Source organism: Oryctolagus cuniculus, chromosome 3 (genome assembly GCF_964237555.1).
Source record: "Oryctolagus cuniculus chromosome 3, mOryCun1.1, whole genome shotgun sequence".
NCBI classification, from domain to species: domain Eukaryota; kingdom Metazoa; phylum Chordata; class Mammalia; order Lagomorpha; family Leporidae; genus Oryctolagus; species Oryctolagus cuniculus.
Genome location: NC_091434.1, coordinates 138,999,158 through 139,021,178, shown reverse-complemented (window position 1 = coordinate 139,021,178; position 22,021 = coordinate 138,999,158). Strand labels below are relative to the sequence as shown.

At 47.1% G+C, this 22,021-nt stretch overlaps 1 long non-coding RNA gene and 1 pseudogene across 1 annotated transcript in view; both read right to left on the bottom strand.

Annotated features, from left to right (window-relative positions):
• Positions 1 to 1,931: 1,931 nt before the first annotated feature.
• Positions 1,932 to 22,021, bottom strand: part of LOC103348695 (uncharacterized) — a 126,632-nt gene continuing 106,542 nt past the window's right edge. The window contains exon 11 of the long non-coding RNA XR_011387375.1: positions 1,932 to 3,504. This is a non-coding gene — a long non-coding RNA (uncharacterized lncRNA). The remainder of the gene's footprint in view (positions 3,505 to 22,021) is intronic.
• LOC127491799 (small ribosomal subunit protein uS2-like) lies at positions 6,464 to 8,353 on the bottom strand (annotated as a pseudogene).

Sequence of the window (22,021 nt, the reverse complement as noted above, 5' to 3'; positions counted from 1 at the left end):
GAGAATAACTTTATCCAAATATAGTGCAAGAGACGTCAAGATCTACTTGAGGGGCTAGCGCTGTGGCATAGTGGGTAAGGCTTGCTGCCTGCGGTGCTGGCATCCCATGAGGGCACTGGTTTGGGTCCCAGCTGCTCCACTTCTGATCAGCTCTCTGCGATGGCCTGGGAAGGCAGTGGAGGATGGCCCAAGTCCTCGGGCCCCTGCACTCACTTGGGAGACCCAGAAGAGGCTCCAGGCTCCTGGTTTTGGATTTACCCAGCTCTGGCTGTTGCAGCCATCTGGGGAGTAAACCAACAGATGGAAGACCTCTCTCTCTCTCTGCCTCTCTGTGGCTCTGCCTTTCACATAAATAAATCTAAAAAATAAAATAAAATAAAGATCTACTTGAACACAGAGTTGCCAACTCAGTGACAACATCTTCCCGCGCTAATTTCCTAGTTGGCCCTTACTGTGTTTGTATTTGCTCGTTGTGAAACTAGGGAACACAGATCTGGCAGATGTCCTGACCTAGTGATCCACTTCATTTTTCTGCCACTCTGACAGAAGTGCGCGTACCAAATGAGCAAATATGGTTATGTGCGGCTTCAAGGAATCCTTCAGCTTGTGATAAGTATAGTACAGGTGCCTGGTGAAATTTTAAATTATTGCAAATATTTCAATCCCTCTTCCTGCTCTTTTGTTCTGATTTGGTTCTTCTCAGACTCCAGAACCATTCTATGAGTTCCTACTTTTAGACTTTGCTTCATTTCTAACTCTAATGAGGGAGTAAGGTACACATCCTGGAGCATGTGTACCCTCAGGTGCCACAGGTGTGCAGACTAATCCTTCTTGCCTTAACATCACAGAGAAGCAGAAACTGAACATGAGGACAGCAGTGGAAAACATGTTTTTGTTACCACTGTGACCCATTTGTTGTTTCTTACACTGTTCCATGGAAGTGAAAATTCTGTTGCTTATTTTCTGTAAGATAGATGTTATTTTTCTGACCAAAGGGCAATGATTTGTATAGTTTCTTAAACAAGTACCTGTGGGAAAATATTCAAGAAAATACAAATGAGAACTTTAACCATTAGATTGCTTCTTCTAAGTTAGTCTAGATAACAAAACCAAAAACCAAAACCAAAACAAAAACACCCTTTGAGGTGGTACCTGAAATGTGGATGGAATCATTTCAGGGTTACACGGCTGGGAATTTTGCCGAGGTCAGTTTCATGGTGACAAGGAAGAGAACACGGAACTCATGCCATCTGATGAGATCCTAGCCCCCCTACCCTCAGATGATGTCAGAGTAAAGCTGACTGTTGTGCCAGGCTCTGAACCTCCAGTGCCCCCAACACAACCCTTGCAAGCAAAGAATATGCCCTATGAAATGACTCTGTACAAGTTTTAATAAAACAAAGTCTAAGCTTCCTTACCTTTCTGTACCCAATGCCAAGTTATTTGATAAATATGAAAACACGGCTGGGAATCCATTTGATGAGTTTGTTCACCAGACACCTTGTGCAAGAACCCGGTACCCAGAACTCCCTTCAAATTTGGTTCACAAATGCACTTAACAGGTTGGAAATTTAAAATCTGCAAGAAAAAGAGGAATTGGGAATCCCTAAGCTCAACTTGTTGTAGTTACTAAACATCCATATTTTATTTTATTTTATTTTATTTGACAGATAGAGTTAGACAGTGAGAGAGAGAAAGAGACAGAGAGAAAGGTCTTCCTTCCGTTGGTTTGCTCCCCAAATGGCCGCTACGGCTGGCGCTGCGCCGATCCGAAGCCAGGAACCAGGAGCTTCTTCCTGGTCTCCCAGGCGGGTGCATGGCCCAAGGACTTGGGCCATCCTCCACTGCCCTCCCGGGCCACAGCAGAAAGCTGTAAACATCCATATTTTAAAAGTCTTGCTCACAGAAGGTGCAAAGTATACAAGGGATATTGTTTCTGTATAAAATGAGCTACCTAATGTGTTTCCTTGTTTTGTGAGCACCATGACCAAGCTGAAGTTAAACCTGAATTCACTGTCCACGTCTGTGACAAACACAAAAAAGAACATCAAAAACTGAATTTGTCTTTAACTATATACTCTCTAGCCTTTACTTGAGATGTAACTTTGAAACATTAGAATTGCCTCGAAGATGGGTTGTGACGGCAGCTGTCAAAGCCAAGATCAAGCAGGATCGCGGGGATGTCTTCAGGTTCACAGTTCGCCTTCATTGTCACAGGTCTTCTTCACTACGTCATCCCAACGTGGTCCCCAGATTCAGATTCTATGCGTTCCTGACGCTCCCCACGTGTCCACGCGGGTCGGGGACGGCTCGGTTGACAGGAGCAGTCTGATTCCCTGTTGCCCGCTCTGTCGTCCTCACTCTGCCACTGCTCTCTGGGTCTCATTATCACAGCCAGAGCAGAAAGAGCGCCACTCCTGCCGCCCAGCCGCGGTCCTGCCTCTACCCTGAAGCTGTCTTGATTTCCTGGAACCCCGAGGCTTGAGCATTTCTTCCTCTGAGCCCTGGCAGCCACGCTCTGATGGCTCTCGCTCTATAAGCAGCCGCTGCTTCTGTCCCGGGCACCACCTCCTCTTCTTTCGCGCACGCTCGGAGTTCACCACGCTGGGAATCTGGGTTCTTCCTTCGCCACGGGACGCTCTCCGGCAGAAAGGTGCGTGGAGCCGCGCGTTTCTCACCACGCGGACGCCCTAGGTCCCTCGCCGGCGCAGAGGACGCACACGAGCTGCGGTTTCACCCGGAGAAGCCAGGGGAAGCCGAGGAGAAGCGGCCGGCGGGGCAGGATCCGGAAGCTCCGGCCCGGCACGTGCAGCAGCTGCGGGTCGGGACCATCGGCTTCTCTGGCCAGGGCGCCCTCGGCGGGCGGTGGGCGGTGGGAGAAAGGGGCGTGGCCGAACCCGGGTGCGCCGGTCTGTCGGCTGCAGCCGACTTCTGTTTCTTGTTTTATTTTACTTTTATCCAACAAGCACCTACAGTGTCAGCTTTGCGCCAGGTACTGTTCCAGTGCTTTGCACGTGTTAATTCACTACCACCTTCAGACATGGTTGACCTTAGTGTCCCCACTTTACTGAGAGGGAAACTGAGATCCAGAAACTAAATAAACTTAAACCCACAGTGACTGACCAGGGATCATGACCCCAGCGATCAGGCACCAGGGTCTGTGCCCTCAGCCACTACGGGACACAGGCGCTGGCTGAGCTGCAGTGACCCCCGGGCCCTGCTGGGATCCTAACGACTGCGCCTCACAGATGCTCAACCACTCACCTGGCTTTACTGAAGTACACAGGGTCATGGTCTCCCTGTGTGTGCTTTATTCCTCGAAGCACAGTATCGACACTGTGTGTGCATAAATACGGGGTTGTAGACACAAATGCACTTTTGGGGGGAATTAAAGGATTTTGGGGAGACTTGCCTTTAGCCTGTCACCAGTTCCACACCACATCAGAGTGCTTGGGTTCAATTCCTGACTCTGCTCCTCACTCCAGCTTCCAGCCAACGCAGACCCTGGGAAGGACACACTCGTGACAGCTCACTGAGTTCCTGACACCTGCACAGGAGGCCTGGAGTGGGTTCCTGGCTCCAGTCCTCATGGCACACATTACCCAGCCACTGAGGGCATTTGAGGTATGAACCAACAGACAGATGAGCCTACCCCTCTCCCCTTGCCCCCATTTTTCTGTGTGTCTTCCTCCCTGTCCTTCTCCATCTCTCAAATAATAATAATAATAAAAAGGCTTGTAAAGATATTTTGACCACCTTCTTCTTAGTTGCCAATTTTAGCACCCATTATAGTGAGAATTACTTTAAAGTATGTCAGGCAGGAGGCTTGCTTGGTGTGCTTGCTGAAGATGTCTGCATAGCTGGCTTTTAGATTTGTGAGCTTATTAACTGGTTTTTGATTTATGCTTGTTTGATTTTAGTAAATATAATCCACTGCTTCCAAAAATGGATCAGATTTCCTAGTTTATTACACTTTTTTTTTTTTTTGACAGGCAGAGTGGACAGTGAGAGAGAGAGACAGAGAGAAAGGTCTTCCTTTGCCGTTGGTTCACCCTCCAATGGCCGCCGCGGCCAGTGCGCCGCGCTGATCTGAAGCAAGGAGCCAGGTGCTTCTCCTGGTCTCCCATGTGGGTGCAGGGCCCAAGCACTTGGGCCATCCTCCACTGCCCTCCCAGGCCACAGCAGAGAGCTGGCCTGGAAGAGGGGCAACCGGGACAGAATCCGGCGCCCCGACTGGGACTAGAACCCGGTGTGTCGGCGCCGCAAGGTGGAGGATTAGCCTAGTGAGCCACGGCGCCGGCCTATTACACTTTTTTGAATACCTCTTTGCCTCATTAAAATGTTACTCTCCTTAATTATCACTTCTCCCATAATCCGATAAGACAAGAATGTTGAAAATTCTATTTGGCATGATTTTGGTGTCACCTTATGTTTACCTTAAACAGAAAACCCAGACAATTACTATTATTAAACACAACATGCAGTTTCCCCCAGTTTCCACAGGGGATTGGTTCCAGGACCCCTAAGAGGAAAATTTGAGGGTATCAGACAAAAGTGCTTTAGGAAGTAGGTGTTCAGGAGGGAAATTATTAGGTAATACGGTATGCATGAGCAACAGGCATAACCCTCTGGGCCACCTGGGACCCCCACATCCCATATCAGAGTGTCTGGCTTGAGTCCTGGCCACTATGCTTCCAATTCAGCTTCCTGCTAATGCACTGGGAAGGTGGCCGATGATGATACAAGACCTGAGTCCACGCTATCCCCACGGGAGACCCAGGTGGAGTTCCTGATTCCAGACTTCAGACTGCATCAGCCTTGCTGTTACAGGGATTTGGGCAGTGTACCAACTGAGAGAATATGATTCCTTCTCCTTTCTCCTTCACTCTCTGTCTCTCTGCCTTTTAAATAAATAAATATTTCTTTTAAAAAGATGTGCATATTTTCACCTTCACATGGGTAAACCTTGAAAGTATTATACTATGTAAATAAAGTTATTTTTTTAAAATTTATTTAACAGATAGAGTTAGACAGTGAGAGAGAGAGACAGAGAGCAAGGTCTTCCTTCCATTGGTTCACCCCCCAATGGCCACTATGGCCGGAGATACACCGATCCGAAGCCAGGAGCCAGGTGTTTCCTCCTGGTCTCCCATGCGGGTGCAGGGGTCCAAGAACTTGGGCCATCCTCCACTGCCCTCCCAGGCCAGCAGAGAGCTGGACTGGAAGAGGAGCAACCGGAACTAGAACCTGATGCCCATTTGGGATGCTGGCGCCGCAGGCGGAGGATTAACCAAGTGAGCCACGGCGCCGGCCCCTGTAAATAAAGTTAGGCGCAAAAGGCCACGCATTGTAGATTCTGTTTGTACGAAACGTCCAGAATCAGAAAACTACAGACCCAGAGTAAGCCAGATCAACTGCTGTCAGAAACAAGGAGAGGGGCCAGCGCTATGGTGCAATGGTTAACATCCTGGCCTGAAGAACCGGCATCCCATATGGGTGCTGGTTTGAGACCCGGCTGCTCCACTTCCCATCCAGCTCTCTGCTATGGCCTGGGAAAGCAGTAGAAGATGACCCAAGTCCTCTGGCCCCTGCATATGCATGGGAGACCCGGAAGAAGCTCCTGGCTCCTGGCTCCTGGCTCCTGGTTCCTGGTTCCTGGCTCCTGGCTCCTGGCTCCTGGCTCCTGGCTCTTGGCTTTGGATTGGCACAGTTCCAGCTGTTGCAGCCAACCGGGGGGTGAACCAACGGATGGAAGACCTCTCTGTCTGCCTCTCCTCTCTCTGTGTAACTCTGGCTTTCAAATAAATAAATAAATATTTTTTAAAAAAGAAACAATGAGAGAGGAATGAGAAGTGACTGCTAAGGGAAATGGAGTTTCTTTGTGGAGTAACAAAAATGTTCTGCAGTTAGGTAAAGGTAATACTTGCACAAGTTTGTGGATACACCAACAACCTCTAATGAAAGTGGTAAACTTCATGGTAGGTGAATTAGATCTCAATTAAAAAATAGTGCTCTCCTGAAAAATGGTGCACAGAAAAGAAAAAGAAGACTGCTTTTTTTTTTTTTTTTTTTTTTTTTTTGACAGGCAGAGTGGATAGTGAGAGAGAGAGAGAAAGGTCTTCCTTTGCCGTTGGTTCACCCTCCAATGGCCGCCACAGCTGGTGCGCTGTGGCCGGCGCACTGCGCTGATCCGAAGGCAGGAGCCAGGTGCTTCTCCTGGTCTCCCATGGGGTGCAGGGCCCAAGGACTTGGGCCAACCTCCACTGCACTCCCGGGCCACAGCAGAGAGCTGGCCTGGAAGAGGGGCAACCGGGACAGAATCCGGCGCCCTGACCAGGACTAGAACCTGGTGTGCCGGCGCCGCTAGGTGGAGGATTAGCCTATTGAGCCGTGGCGCCGAAAGAAGACTGCTCTTTCAAGGTAGTGTTGGCAAAGGCTTATGGGATATGAGCCACCTCCACTCCTCCCATCAAGGTCTTAATTTTCTGCTTTGTAGATTTGACTTTTCTTAAATTAAGTTCCCTTATGTCACTGCCCAGGGATGGAGAAAGATCTCGGAAACTAAGAGTGGGGAAGGACAGGGAGCTTCTCCCTCTCCTCTCAGTGAGTTCAAGGTTCTTTGGAAGAGAAAAGGGGTAACAGACCCATCAGTAGCATAAGGACAGGGAGGGTGAACTCAAGATCTCACCTCTCCACAGTAGAAAACACCCTCCCTCTGCACCTTCCCTTCTGCTGTCTTCTGCCTGATGGCTCCTCCCATGTATTTTTTTTTTTTTTTGTAGAAACTGGTGTTTATTTTCCGCCAACCTCATTTCCATGTTTGCTTCAGAGACCGTGACAAGCAGCTTAAGACCACTCAGTGGTTGTTCCCACCCACTCGGTGGCCTGAGCAGTGGGCACTGCAGACCAGTCTTCAGTGGCAGGCTGAGCACTCCAGTCTTCAGTGGGGAACTGCTGTATAGGCACAGAGGGCACCTGCACACCTTCGGGCCAGTCAGCAACCTTAGGCTGAGTAGTGGTGAACTCGGGCGCTGGGGCCATCCATTCACCCTGAAACTCCTTCTTGGTCACAGCTTTTTCAGCGGCGGCCTGCTCTTCTTTTTCAACCTCTTCAGGATCTCTGTAGAAGTAGAGATCAGGCATGACCTCTCAGGAGTGTTCACAGGAGATGGTACCACGCATGCGCAGGACCTCCCGGGCCAGCATCCACCACATCAGGCCCACTGAGTGGGCTCCCTTGTTGTTGCATGGGATGACAATGTCCATGTAGCCCAGAGGAGAGTCTGTGTTACACAGAGCAATGGTAGGCAGGTTCACAGAAGATGCCCCTGTGAGAGGCTAGTGGTCAGCCCGAGGATCAGTAACCACCAGAAGCTGTGGTTCCAGAAGGCTGCCTGGATCTGGTTAGTGAAGGTTCCAGGTGTGAAGAGGCCAGCAATGGGAGTAGCTCCACTGGCAGCAGCAAACTTCAGCACAGCTCTCTGGCCAGTGTTCCTGCAGGACATCACACTGACATCAGCAGGCTTTTCAATGGCCACAATAGCACGAGCCGCCAACTTCTCCCAGGTCCTCTTCAGATTGATGATGTAGATGCCATCACTTTTCCTTTTGTAGATGTACTGTTCCATCTGGAAGTCAAGTTTGTGCCACCTAGGTGGGTTCCTGCTGCAAGGAACTTGAGGACGTCCTCCTCCTTCATTTGCAGGACATCAAGGGCTCTGGACATTGTGTCAGCTTCCCCTTAAGTTATGCTGGGAATCAAGAACAATGCCATATGGGCCCCTTGCAGGGTAGCTCGGAAAGGCCCCATGTACTATTCATTTTGGTAGACAGAGGCAACATCCAAGTGTCAGTACCCTGTGTCCATGCCAATCTTCACAGGTGTTGCACAGGTGACGCTGGCAGTCTGAAATGACATGGAAGCTGAGGGAAGAGAACGGAGTCTTTCCCATATTTTAGTCATCATTAACCAGGACATTTTGCATGTGTATCCACTGTTTGATAGCTCACATGACACCTCCCCAATTCCATGTTGGGGTGACTGGAAGATAGTGTCCAGATGCGGGAGGCACTGACTTCCCAGAGGCCTCCCGTTCCTCAGCTGGAGACTGCTCCATCCACAGGCTGCCCTCAGCTGTGTGCCTGCAGAAATTGGTTTGATCCATTTTGCCAGGGACAGGAGGATTCATGGAAGCTTTGTTACAGGAGGACACATGTCCATGGGACAAGGGTGAATTATAACTCTTAAGATTCTGGTATCTGGTGAGTAGAACAGAAAATATGACTTCATAATGAAAGGGCATGAACTATTGATGCACACAACACAGATGAATCTCTAAAGCCAGACCCACAAGATTCAATACACATAAAATACACATAAAATATTAGAAAATTAGGATTGCTCTGTAGGGACAGACACAGGGCAGTGAATGCTTGGGGAAGGGTAGGAGTAGGGAGAAGGGACCACACAGTGGCACAAACAGACTTTTGGGGCTGATGGATATGGTCATTAATGTGACTGTGGTGCCAGCTTCACATGTGAATGGATATGCTAAACTCACCAAACCGCATACGTTCATATGTGCAATGTATTTATTGTCTGTCAGTTCTTCCTCAAGACAGCTGTGAGGAGAGAGATTGTTAAGAGACTTGTTTCTATTTCTTTTTTTTATTTCTTTTTTTTAAAGATTTAGTTATTTATTTGAAGGTCAGAGTTACACAGAGAGAGACGAGAGAGAGAGAGAGAGAGAGAGGTCTTCCATCTGATGGTTCACTCCCCAATTGGCCACAACGGCTGGAGCTACACCGATCTAAGCCAGGAGCCAGGAGCTTCTTCTGGGTCTCCCACGAGGGTGCAGGGGCCCAAGCTTTCCCAGGCCATAGCAGAGAGCTGGATCTGAAGTGGAACAGCCGAGTCTTGAACCGGCACCCATATGGGATGCTGGCCCTTCAGGCCAGGGAGTTAACTCACTACTCCACAGCGCTGGCCCCAGACTTGTTTCTATTTCAAGATATACCATTTTAAAAGGTTTGTTTGTTTATTTGAAAGGCAAAGTTACAGAGAGAGAAGGAGAGAGAGTGACATTCCATCTACTGGTTTACTCCCCAAATGACAAAGGCCAGGGATGGGCCAGGCTGAAGCCAGGAGCCTGGAACTACATCTGGGTCTCCCAAATGAATGGCAGGGCCCCAAGTTCTTGCTGCTTTCCCAGGCCTATTAGCAGAGATCTAGATGGGAAGTGGAGCAGCCGGGCAATGAACCGGCACCCATATGGGATGGTGGTTTCCCAGGCAGTGGCTAAACCTGCTACACCACAGGGACGATCCTTCAAAAACATATTTTTGTCAAATTTAGTAACTAAATATTTTTCATTTTGTTGGCCTGCATTAAGCATAAAAATTAGAATATCCTGTCTCCTGAACACTGATAGGATAAATAAACCCTGCCACATTTTTCCATTTGAGGTAGAGGTTATCCACTTGCTATCTTTGAAGGTATTTGTCCTTCCAGACCTCCGATTGAAACTGGATACCCAGAGCAGCAGTGGGGCAGGTGGGCTTATGGGAGAGCAGAGCCCACATGAGTGAATGACTCTGCTATGAGCAGGGCCTGTGGGAATGGATTCACCCCTCTTCTGCTGTGTGAGGAACAGTGTTCCTCCCGCCAAAGGATTCAGCATTAAAGGCACTGTCTAGAAAGCAGAGTCTGGGCCCTAAGCTGCTGGCACCTTGATCTTGGACTTGATCTCCACAACTGTAATAAAATGAACTGCTATTTATAAGTTACTCAGTTGCAGGTGCAGTTGCCCTTGGTATCTGAGCAACTGAGTCCAGAATTGCCTGGAGATGCCTACATTTGTGGATTCTCATGTCCTTTAAAGCATAATTTTAGCATATAACCTTTTTACATCTTGCATATTTTAAATTATATCTAGATCACTTATAATAAATGATAACAATGTAAATGCTGTGTAAGTAGTCATTATACTGAATTGGGGGGGTGACAAGAAAAAAGTCCCTATGTTTGTAGTACAAACCCAATTTTAAATAATTTATTTATTTGACAGACAAAGAGAACTCTCTTCTACGGGTTCACTCACTAAATGCCCACAACAGCCAAGGCCAGGGGAGGCCAAAGCCCAGAGCCAGGGAATCAGTGCAAGTCTCCAGGTGTTTGACAGAGACCCACGTATCTGAACCATCATCATTGGCTTCCAGGGCCTGCATTGGCAGGGAGCAGGAGTCAGGAGCCAAAGCCAAGAATGACACTCAGGCACTTGAAAGAGGGATGCAGGTTTCTTAACTTCTAGGTGAACAGGTAAACGCCTGTTCCTGAATTATTCTGTGACTATTTTCAATGCTAGCTCGGCTGCATCTGTGTGCAGAATGCCTGGCTACAGTGCTCACTGCATTGTGTTTCAGCAGCACAAAACGACCAAGACTCCGTTTTTCAGATTCCACATACATCATTTTTCTTCTGTTAAGATGGCATTTAAGTACACAAGAGTGACTCTAATTTAGTTACATTTTCTTTAATGAGAAAGAAAGGCCTAATGGTGGTTTCCACCAAGACACATATGTAGTCTCATCAAGTAAAAATTTCAAATCATCTTTTAGAGTGTGTTTGGGAGACAATTAATCCCATTTGCTGACTTTATTATCTTCATAATCAGTGGTGATTGTTGTGGCCTGTGTTGAGCAATACTTGTATCTTCTTCTGTTTCTCAGCATTCTAATCACATCGTTGATGAGTCACTCTGACCCCAGATACTGATTTGCTGTAGAGCTAGTAAAATAAGAAGTCTGGAGTGCTTTTCTGATCGACTTATAGTCCCACAAAAAAACAGGAAGTCCTCTGATCCAGCTCTCTGCTATGGCCTGGGAAAGCAGTGGAAGATAGCTCAAGTCTTTCGGCCACTGTACCCACGTGGGAGACCCCAAAGAACCTCCTGGCTCTTGATCAGCCCAGCTCTGGTCGTTGCAGCCATTTGAGGAGTGAACCAATGCATGGAAGACTTTCTCTCTCTCTCTCTCTCTCTCTCTCTCTCTCTCTCTGCCTCTCTGTAACTCTGCCTTTCAAATAAATAAATAAATCTTTAAAAAGTTATATGCTTTTATTTTCAAAAGTGAATGCACAAAAAGCAGAGCACAGAGTGTTTAGAGTAAAGGAAGAGAGAGAGACAGGACTGAGGGGGCAGGCAGCGTGGACTGGTGGACTGCCCAGCCTGCTGTAGTACATGGATGCTGCCGCATTAATGAGGCACAGGACTTCCTGTGCACATATGGCACAGGAATAAGTGACAGTGTGAACATCTTCAGTTTTTCAGGCATCCAGGAGCCTGTTCTAAAGACCGGGTGCCTGCTATGCTATTCACTCGGTAAGCACATCCTCCCTCAGCTGGCAGACACAACGGTGAGGCAAATGACGATTCTGGACTTCATTCTAACCCATATGGAACAACTAACTGGAAATGTGGATGGACATGAGGAAAGTGCTTCTTTATAAACCGTAAATGTAGCATAAAGAAACTGAAGAGACTTTAGGAAAGTCCATTTTAATGTAAATCAGAAATATCAAATAGGATAACACCTTTAGAGACTCAAATAGGTGTTATGATAAGAGTATCTAAAATTAAAAAAATGTGGCTCCTGGGGTGGCCATGCGGCACAGTGGTTAGGATGCCACTTGAGATGCCTGCACTGCATATCAGAGACCTGGGTTAGAGATCCAGCTCTATTCTATTTCAAATCCCAGCTTCCCACTAATGTGCACCCTGGGAAGCAGCAGGTGTTAGTTAAAGTACTTGGTTCTTTTTTTTTTTTTAATCTTTTTTTTTTTTTTTTTTTTGAAAGACAGAGTTACAGAGAGTGATAGAGACACAGAGAGAGGTCTTCCATCCACTGGTTCACTCCCCAGATGGCTGCAATGGCCGGAGCTGTGCTGATCCGAAGCCAAGAGCCAAGAGGCTTCTTCCAGGTCTCCCATGCGGGTGCAGGGGCCCAAGGACTCGGGCCATCTTCTACTGCTTTCCCAGGCCATAGCAGGGAGCTGGATGGGAAGTGGAGCAGCTGGGACTCAAACTGGCGCCCATATGGGATGCTGGCGCTTCAGGCCAGGGCGTTAACCCACTGTGCCACAGCACCGACCCCAGTACTTGGCTCTATACCATCTACATGAGAGACCCATGTTGAGTTACAGGCTCTTGAGTTTGGCTTGACTCAGCTCTGGTTGCTGCAGGCCCATGGGGATTAAACCAGCAGGTACAAGATCTCTCTCTGTGTGTGTCTATCTATGTGTCTATCTGCCTTAAAAAGAAAAAGAAAAAGAAAAAAATTCTGACTTAAAAATAAAAGATAATGTCATTGGGGCCGGCGCCTTGGCTCACTAGGCTAATCCTCTGCCTAGCGGCGCCGGCACACCGGGTTCTAGTCCCAGTCCGGGCGCCGGATTCTGTCCCGGTTGCCCCTCTTCCAGGCCAGCTCTCTGCTGTGGCCAGGGAGTGCAGTGGAGGATGGCCCAGGTGCTTGGGCCCTGCACCCCATGGGAGACCAGGAAAAGCACCTGGCTCCTGGCTCCTGCCATCAGATCAGCGCGGTGTGCTGGCCGCAGCGCGCCAGCCGTGGTGGCCATTGGAGGGTGAACCAACGGCAAAGGAAGACCTTTCTCTCTGTCTCTCTCTCTCTCACTGTCCACTCTGCCTGTCAAAAAAAAAAAAAAAAAAAAAAAGATAATGTCATTGAAGAATGAGACACACTGTCTTCTAAAGTGTGTGATGGCACCACGTTCCACTTAAGAAAATTAAAAATGTTAGATTAAAACCTTTTATAAAATAGTTTGAGCATTGAACATGAAAAGATACTATGCATCTATCAGAATAAATCTGTGGAGAAGTCTGAATTAGGAGACAAAGATGGAAAGTAAAGCAAAGGCTATGGTCACCTAGTTCCCAGGAGAGTTTTATCCCATACTTCCAGAGTCTGGTGATCAGTCACTGTGGTCATTGGGGAGCACCTGGAAATCATCAGGGCACCCAGGAGAAAGAAACACAAATAATACTTGGTTTTCAAGAGGCAGGCAAATACTATTTTTTTTTTCATGACAACTTACCTGTACACAGTTGAAGAATCAAATACCCATGAAAATAAGATTCCATAGTGCAAACTGACAGGAATAAATGATAGCCCAAACAGAGGCACAGATACCTAAACTTGGAATCATCCTTAGGATGACGTTGGACCTGTGCACCACACACAAAAGTCAAGTGAAAGTGGATGAAAGGTTTTAAGGCAGAAATTTAAACTCTTAGAAAAAAGCCTGAGAGAAAAGCTTCATGATGTTGGACTAGGGAATGATTTCTTGGATACGACACCGAAAGCACATGGGACTACATCAGGCTACAAAGCTAGTGCGCAGCAAAGGAAACAAACGGACTGAAAAGACAGCTGTGGAGTGGGTAAAAACACTGTAACTTACATATTCCACTTAGAAGTCACTGTCTGTCTTTGATGGAAGGGAAGACTACATTTTGGCACCAGACTGCATCTCTATCACTAATACTGATTCTGAAATTAAATCCAATTCAGTGATTTTATTTCAGGTGATCAAATTGAGTATGGATGATCCAAGCTTCTTCATCAGCCCCTGGGCAGTGACTCAGGTGTTGGTCAGTTGTGTGGCTTGGAATAGAAAGACACGAGTTTGTTCCACGTGAGACACTCTGTTCTCCCAGCTCCTCATCTCCTCCCCCTACCTCTGGAACCTCAGATCTACCCCTTTACTCCAAACCTTCCAGATAGAGGTTATATGTTTTTCCTCTCATCACAGTTTCTGACTTTGTGAAACACACTGGCTAATCCAATATATTAACTTACAATTGGTAATATTGCTGATCACAAATCTGGTGCACCATGTGGGTTCAATTCCCAGCTCTGTTCATCAGCATTATACTCTTGGGGCACCTTAATCTCTCTGTGCCTCAGTTTCCTTGTCTGTTAACGGGGTTAACTGGCATGTAGTTGAAAATGTTGGCAGGATTCAATTAGAAACTGAATGTATTATCAAACCCTTAAAAGAGCCAAGCTATTCTATTGTATCCATTTGCATCCCCATACCCTGTGATGTACACATCAATGTCCTCTCTCACAGACTCATTCATTAGTTTACAAGCATTAGTTAAATAGTCAATAAATACTAGACCTATCCTGAGAACATACAGCTGAGTAATACATGGTCTCTTTCCTAATGGATTTCCCAGTCTGATGAGGAACAGTACAGAGAAGCAATGATTCCAAGGTAGTGTGACAAGTGCTATAATAGAATCCAGCAGTTTCTATGTGAACATGTAGGACAGGCAAGGTGTGGTGACTGGGAAATGGGTTTCTAAGGAAAGATATTTCTTGGAGAGATTACTCTTTTTTTTTTTTTTTTAAGATTTATTTATTTGAAAGAGTTACAGATGGAGAGGGAGAGACACACACAATTTCTTCTTTATAAAAAGATTTATTTAATTACAGAGAGAGAATTTCTTTTTTAGAAAAGATTTATTTATTTTAATTACAGAGAGAGAGAGAAAGAATCTTTCACCCGCTGGTTCACTCCCCAAATGAACACAATGGCTGGAGCTAGGCCAGACCAAAGCCAGGATCCAGGAGCTTATTCTGTGTCTCCCACATGGGTTCAGGGCCCAAGCACTCAGGCCATCTTCTGCTGCTTTCCTATGTGCATTAGCAGGGAGCCGGGTGGGGAGTGGAGCAGCCAGGAATTGAACTGGTGCCCATATGGGGTGCCGGAGCTGCAGGCAGCGACTTAACCCACTAAGCCACAGGACTGGCCCCCGGGAATGATTGCTGAAGTTTAGTAGAAGTCAGAAAATGAGTAGCTGAGGAGAAAGGGTGTTCCAGGTAGAGGCAGCAAGCTCATGGAAATGGGAGTTATCTGAGGAATTTAGAAACTGGTTTTTAACACAGAGGAAAAGGGAGAAGAGTGTTGGTTGATGCAGCTGTGTTGGGAGGCACTGGCTAAACTATAAGGGCTTTGTGTACAGGCAAGGAGCATGGACTTCACTCCATAACTGATAGGGAGGCACTGAAATGCATGCTTCATGGCACCCTCATCTTCGGGTGCCAGAAAGATTCTGTTGGTCTCAGCCTGATAATGAACTGGGAAGGAACAAAATCAGAATATCCCAGGAGCCTACCCTAGGGCTACACAGGAGGGTGTTAATTGGAAACAGAAAGAAAATCAACAGAGACTTAGCGACATTTGGATATCATTTGAAAAGCAGAGATGAGGAAGGTAGAATGAATGCACTCGGAGATTTTTGGCTTGAATGGCTTGTTGTGGCTAAGTCACTTGATGGGAGAACTGGAAAGAAGTGAAGTTGCGCCGAGTTAGTTGTCTGAGGAAGGCAGAGAGCAAACCTGCTTGTACATCAGATGTACCCAAGGAACTTTATTTTTTACAATTTATTGATTTATTTATTTGAAAGGCAGAGAGCAAGATCTCCCATACACTGGTACACTCTTGAAGTGCCTGTAACAACTGAGGCTGGATCAGACTAAAGCTAGGAGTCAGAACTCAGTCTACTCTGTGAGAGAGACCCCAGTGGAAAGAAGGGGCCATCAAAGAAGGATGTACTTTTCTCTGAAGAGAGGAGAGAACTTCCACTTTGCTTATGGCCCTGTCTAAATAATGTCGGAGTTTGGGTCACAAAAGGCTTCCATAGCCTTGGTAGCTCATGGCAAGAGCCTTGGGTGATCACTGACATCATGAGTGTTGATTGTTAAATTAACAACAGAACTCACTGTGCACTTACTCTCCATGTAGGACCTCTGTCCTCAGTGAGTTGTACTATGAGAATTAACTGCTGGGGCCGGTGCCATGGCTCACTTGGTTAATCCTCCGCCTGCAGTGCCGGTATCCCATATGGGGGCCAGTTCTAGTCCCAGTTGCTCCTCTTCCAGTCCAGCTCTCTGCTGTGGCCTGGGAAGGCAGTGGAGGATGGCCCAAGTCCTTGGGCCCCTGCACCCGCATGGGAGACCAGGAGAAGCACCTGGCTCCTGACTTTGGATCGGTGTAGCTCCGGCTGTAGCAGCCATTTGTTGGTGGGGGGGGTGGGGTGAACCAACAGAAGGAAGACCTTTCTCTCTGTCTCTCTCTCTCTCATTGTCTAACTCTGTCAAATAAATAAATTAAAAAATTGATTTACTTTAAAAAAAAAAAAAAAGAGAATTAACTGCAAAACTTGTCCTCAAGTTTTACTTTTACATTTTGTATTTTTCACGTTGTGTGTGTTTGGGAGGAAACTGTTGAAATCTTTACTTAGTATAGATGGCCTTCTGTATATAAAGTTAATTAAAAATGAATCTTGGCCGGCGCTGTGGCTCACTAGGCTAATCCTCCACCTTGCGGCGCCGGCACACCGGGTTCTAGTCCCAGTTGGGGCGCCGGATTCTGTCCTGGTTGCCCCTCTTCCAGGCCAGCTCTCTGCTGTGGCCAGGGAGTGCAGTGGAGGATGGCCCAAGTGCTTGGGCCCTGCACCCGCATGGGAGACCAGGATAAGTACCTGGCTCCTGCCATCGGATCAGTGCGATGTGCCAGCTGCAGTGCGCCGGCCACGGCGGCCATTGGAGGGTGAACCAACAGCAAAAAGGAAGACCTTTCTCTTTGTCTCTCTCTCACTGTCCACTCTGCCTGTCAAAAAATAAAAAAATAAAAAAAAAATAAAATAAAAATGAATCTTAACGAAGAATGGGATCGGAGAAGGAGAAGGAGTAGGCGGTAGGACAGGAGTGGGGGTGGGAAGGTAGGTATGGGGGGAAAGCCACTATATCCCTAAAGTTGTACCTGTGATATTTGCATTCCTTTTTCTTTTCTTTTTTTTTTTTTTAAAGATTTATTTATTTATTCGAAAGTCAGAGTTACAGAGAGAGGAGAGGCAGAGAGAGAGGGTGGGCTTCCATCCAATGGCTCACTTCCCAGATGGCCGCAATGGCTGGAGCTGCCCTGATCCGAAGCCAGGAGCCAGGAGCTTCTTCTGGGTCTCCCGCATGGGTGCAGGGGCCCAAAGACTTGGGCCATCCTCCACTGCTATCCCAGGCCACAACAGAGAGCTAGATTGGAAAAGGAGCAGCCGAGACTAGAACCGTAGCCCATATGGGATGCTGACACTTCAGGCCAGGGCGTTAACCCGTTTCGCCACAGCTCTGGCCCCCCAAATTTGCATTCTTTAAATAAAAGCTTTAAAAAAGGGGGAGGGGGTGGTGCTGTGGCATAGTGGGTAGGGCCACTCCCTGCAGTGACAGCATCCCATGTGGGTGATGGTGCAAGTTCCAGCAGCTCCACTTCCGATCCAGCTCTCTGCTATGGCTTGTGAAAACAGTAGAGGATGGCCCAAGTCCTTGGCCCCTGCACCCATGCTGAGACATGGAGGAGGCTCCTGGCTCTGGATAGGTGTAGATACGGCCATTGTGGCCATCTGGGGAGTGAACCAGTGGATGGAAGATCTCTCTTTCTCTCTCTCTCTCTCTCTCTCTCCACCTCTCTGTAACTCTAACTTTCAAGAAAAAACAAAACAAAACAAAACAAAAAAAACAAACCAAGAACTCAATCTAGGTCTTTCACATGAAGAAACCCAACTGTTTGAGCCATCACCTGCTGCTTCTCAGGATAAGCATGACCGGGAAGCTGAAATCGAGAGCCAGGGGTTGAACCCGTGCATTCCAATATGGTATAAGGGCATGCAAGAAGTCTCTCTCTCTCTCTCTCTTTTTTTTTTTTTTTTTTTTTTTTGACAGGCAGAGTGGACAGTGAGAGAGAGAGAGACAGAGAGAAAGGTCTTCCTTTTTGCTGTTGGTTCACCCTCCAATGGCCGCCGCGGCCGGCACGCTGCGGCCGTTGCACCGCGCTTACCCGATGGCAGGAGCCAGGTACTTCTCCTGGTCTCCCATGGGGTGCAGGGCCCAAGTACTTGGGCCATCCTCCACTGCACTCCTTGGCCACAGCAGAGAGCTGGCCTGGAAGAGGGGCAACCGGGACAGAATCCGGTGCCCCGACTGGGACTAGAACCTGGTGTGCAGGCGCCGCAAGGTGGAGGATTAGCCTAGTGAGCCGCGGCGCCGGCCAGAGATCTATATTTACTAGTTCAGAGGGGAGGATCAAGAATCTGTACATCATTCTCTCTGTCTCTCTCTGTCTAAAACTCTACCTGTCAAGTAAAAAAAAAAAAAAATCTGTACATCAAAAACATGTCCCAGGCAGTTCTGATGTGGCTGTATGAGGGAGATAATACAAACACAACAGGAAATATATGTTAAGGAGTCTGCACATATGCAGTAGGAACCCAGATTATGAATGAGGTCATACAGAGACAATGGGCACAGAAAGAAGAGAAGGCAGACAAGGGCACAGACTCTTAAAGGTTCCATGAGTGACTTTCCTTTGCATTACCCAAACAAGGGAAGTGTGTAATTAACAGGGATGTGGGATGATGATACAACGTCTCTTGGTACGTGTGTTATCATTCTCCTCCTCTGCCTCCATTTCCCAAGCAGCCACCAAAATTATCTTTCAGAACCACAGATGCCGTGATGCTATTTCTCGGCTCCTCAACTTTTTAAAAACGTTCATTTTTATGAGGGACAGAGACAGAACTCCTATATACCGATGCACTGCCCAACTGCCCACAACAGCCAAGACTAGGCCAGGGTTGGAATCAGGAGCCGGGAACTCAATCTGGATCTTTCTTGTGGGTGGCAGGAGCCCAGTTATGTGAGCCATCATGGCAGCTTCACAGGGTTTGTTTCACATGAAGCTGGAGTCAGGAGCTAGAGACGGGTGTTGAACCCAGGCATTTCAATATAGTACAGTCGTCATAACTAGCGTCTTAACTACTAGGCCAAACACATGCCCCATTAAGGATTTCTCCAATCTACAGAATGAAGATGTGACTCCTTAGCATGGTATCAAGGTCTTCAGTAATTCAGACTCAATTTACATTTTCAGATCCAGCTGGGGGAGGGGGAGGGAGATGCACCCCACCCCCAAATCCGTTCATTTATTCCTTCCCTGCATGTAACTTCAGAAGCAGTTCGCCAAGCACTTCCTCCCCTTGCTATCTGCAGTTCCTCGAAGCCGCGATTCCCCTGCCCCTCTCACCTGGTCTGCTGGGGCCGGTGTTCTCTCCAGGTCAGAGCCTCTGCCATTTCCCACTCCCACCCCCCAATTTTTCTTATTTACTCTTTCACCATGGACCTGGACCATCTCTGCTGTTCTCTCTGGGTTTTCTGCTGCGAATTCCCATGGCTTTATCTCAGGCATGTAGTTTCAACACTTTCTAAACATTAATTTTGAGGGGCCAGCGCTGTGGTGTAGCAGGTAAAGCCGCCGCCTGCAGTGCTGGCATCCCATATGGGCGCCGGTTCATATCCCAGCTTCTCCACTTCCTATCCAGCTCTCTGCTGTGGCCTGGGAAAACAGTGGAAGATGGCCCAAGTCCTTGGCCCCTGCACCCAAGTGGGAGACCTGGAAGAAGCTCCTGGCTCCTGGCTTTGGATCAGCACAGCTCTGGCCTTTGCGGCCAATTAGGGAATGAACCAGCAGCTCTCTCTCTGCCTCTCCTCCTCTGTGTAACTCTTTCAAATAAATAAATAAATCTTAAAAAATAAAACATTAATTTTTCCCTGTGTGATTCGGACTGTCCCATTGCTATTCCACCATCTTTGAAAATCATAATTAAAGTTATAAACTGTATCTTTTAAAAATACTTATTTATTTGAAAGGCAGAGCTTCAGAGAGGCAGAGAGAGAGAGAGAGAGAGAGAGAGAGAGAGAGAGAGAGGTCTTTCATCTGCTGGTTCATTTCCCAGATGGCTGCAACGGCAGGGACCTGAGCTGATCTGAAGCCAGGAGCCAGGAGCTTCTTCTGGGTCTCCCACGTGGGTGCAGGGGTCCAAGGACTTGGGCCATCTTCCCCTATTTTCCCAGGCCATAGCAGAGAGCTGGATGGGAAGTGGAACAGCTGGGACTTGAACTGGTGCCCATATGGGATGCCGGCACTGCAGGCCGCAACTTTACCTGCTATGGCACGGTGCTGGCCTGTTTTTCATATGCATCTTCTTAGACACCTTTACTACTCTTCTTTCTTTCTCTTTCTTTCTTTCTTTCTTTCTTTCTTTCTTTCTTTCTTTCTTTCTTTCTTTCTTTCTTTCTTTGACAGAGTCAGACAGTGAGAGAGACAGAGAGAAAGGTCTTCCTTCCGTTGGTTCCCCCCACAAATGGCCGCCATGGCTGGAGCTACGCCGATCCGGAGCCAGGAGCCGGGTGCTTCCTCCTGCTCTCCCATGCGGGTGCAGGGCCCAAGCACTTAGGCCATCCTCCACTGCCTTCCCGGGCCACGGCAGAGAGCTGGACTGGAAGAGGAGCAACCAGGACTAGAACCCGGCGCCTATATGGGATGCCGGCGCTATGGGTGGAAGATTAACCAGGTGAGCCATGGCGCCAGCCCCAAGTACTCTTATTTCTTCATATGGCTCCAAATATCCTTTTCCTTTCTGCATGAAAGACTTACTTTAGCTTTTTTGTTCAGGAAAGGTCTTTTGTGTTTTTCTGCTTTTCTGGGAATGAGAAAATTTCTGCTGTACTTTTAACAGAGAGTTTTCCTAGATATAGAATTCTCGGTGGACAAGTTTTGGCTCTCACCATTTTGTTTCTATGCTTCTTTTTTTTTTTTTTTAAGATTTATTTTATTTTATTTATTGAAAGGTAGAGTTACAGAGAGAGGTAGAGACAGAGGTTTTTTTTTTTTTAACTTTTATTTAATGAATATAAATTTCCAAAGTACAGCTTATGGATTACAATGGCTTCCCCCCCATAACGTTCCTCCCACCCACAACCCTCCCCTTTCCCACTCCCTCTCCCCTTCCATTCACATCAAGATTCATTTTCGATTAGAGAGAGGTCTTTTCATCCACTGGTTCACTCCCCAGATGGCCGCAACGGCCGGAGTTGAGCCAAGTGAGCCACGGCGCCAGCCGCCCTCTATGCTTTCTTAAGAAAAGTTAACTGTTAATGTTACAGATCATCTCTTCTATGTGGTATCAATTCTCTCTTGCTTTCTGCATTCTGAGTCTTTGGTCTTGATAAGTTGACAGTCATGTGTCTTGCCATGAGTCTCTTCTGTCTTATCCTTCTTGGAGTTCCTTGATCCTTGGGAATCCTTGATTCCATGTAATTTAGAAAACATTTGTTCAATTTTTTTTCCATTTTTGTTTATTTCTCTTCTCTTCTTTTGGGACTGCTATTACATGGTGGTATGGTTTCTGTTCATCGCACTGAGGACTTTTTGAATATTAGGTTTCAGATTCAGAGTGGTATTTAAATACTTTAGGACAGATATTGATACTTTCGTTTTAGAAGGCAGTCTAGATGATTAGGTGCCAGCCATAAGGTGCCACCTTCCTTCTGTACACTGTAGTTCCAGCACCTGTTCAGTTCTCAGTCTTTGCAGTGATCTTTGTATCTGTCCATCATATACCGCTGGAAGGCCAGCAGGAGACCTAGGCATTTCTAAAAGTCTTTGGTGTGCTGAATAACGTCAGATCCAAGTATGGGCAGTTTAGAAGTGGTCCCAAGGTGTTCATAAACTACAGGGTCACTTTTCCAAATTCCTCCCTCACAGTTATCCTCCTGTTACTTTCTAGTCTCTTAATGCTCTGTTTTTGGTCAAGTTTTGTCTACCTTGCTCTACTATGTACTTCCATGAGCACATCTGTGTTCAGGTCCATGTGATGAGAGGATGGGGAGGATAAAAGAAATAGAGGCCACACTTTGGGAAGCATAGTTGCACTGAAAATAGTAAGATTTTCCTTCTGCATTTTCAACTTTAAAAAAAAATAAAATTATTCATTTTATTTATTAGCAAGGCAAAGACAGACACACAGAGTGCTCCCATTAGCTAGTTCTCTCTTCGAATGTCTACAATAGCATAGACAAGACCAGGTCAAAGCCAGGAGCCGAGGATTCT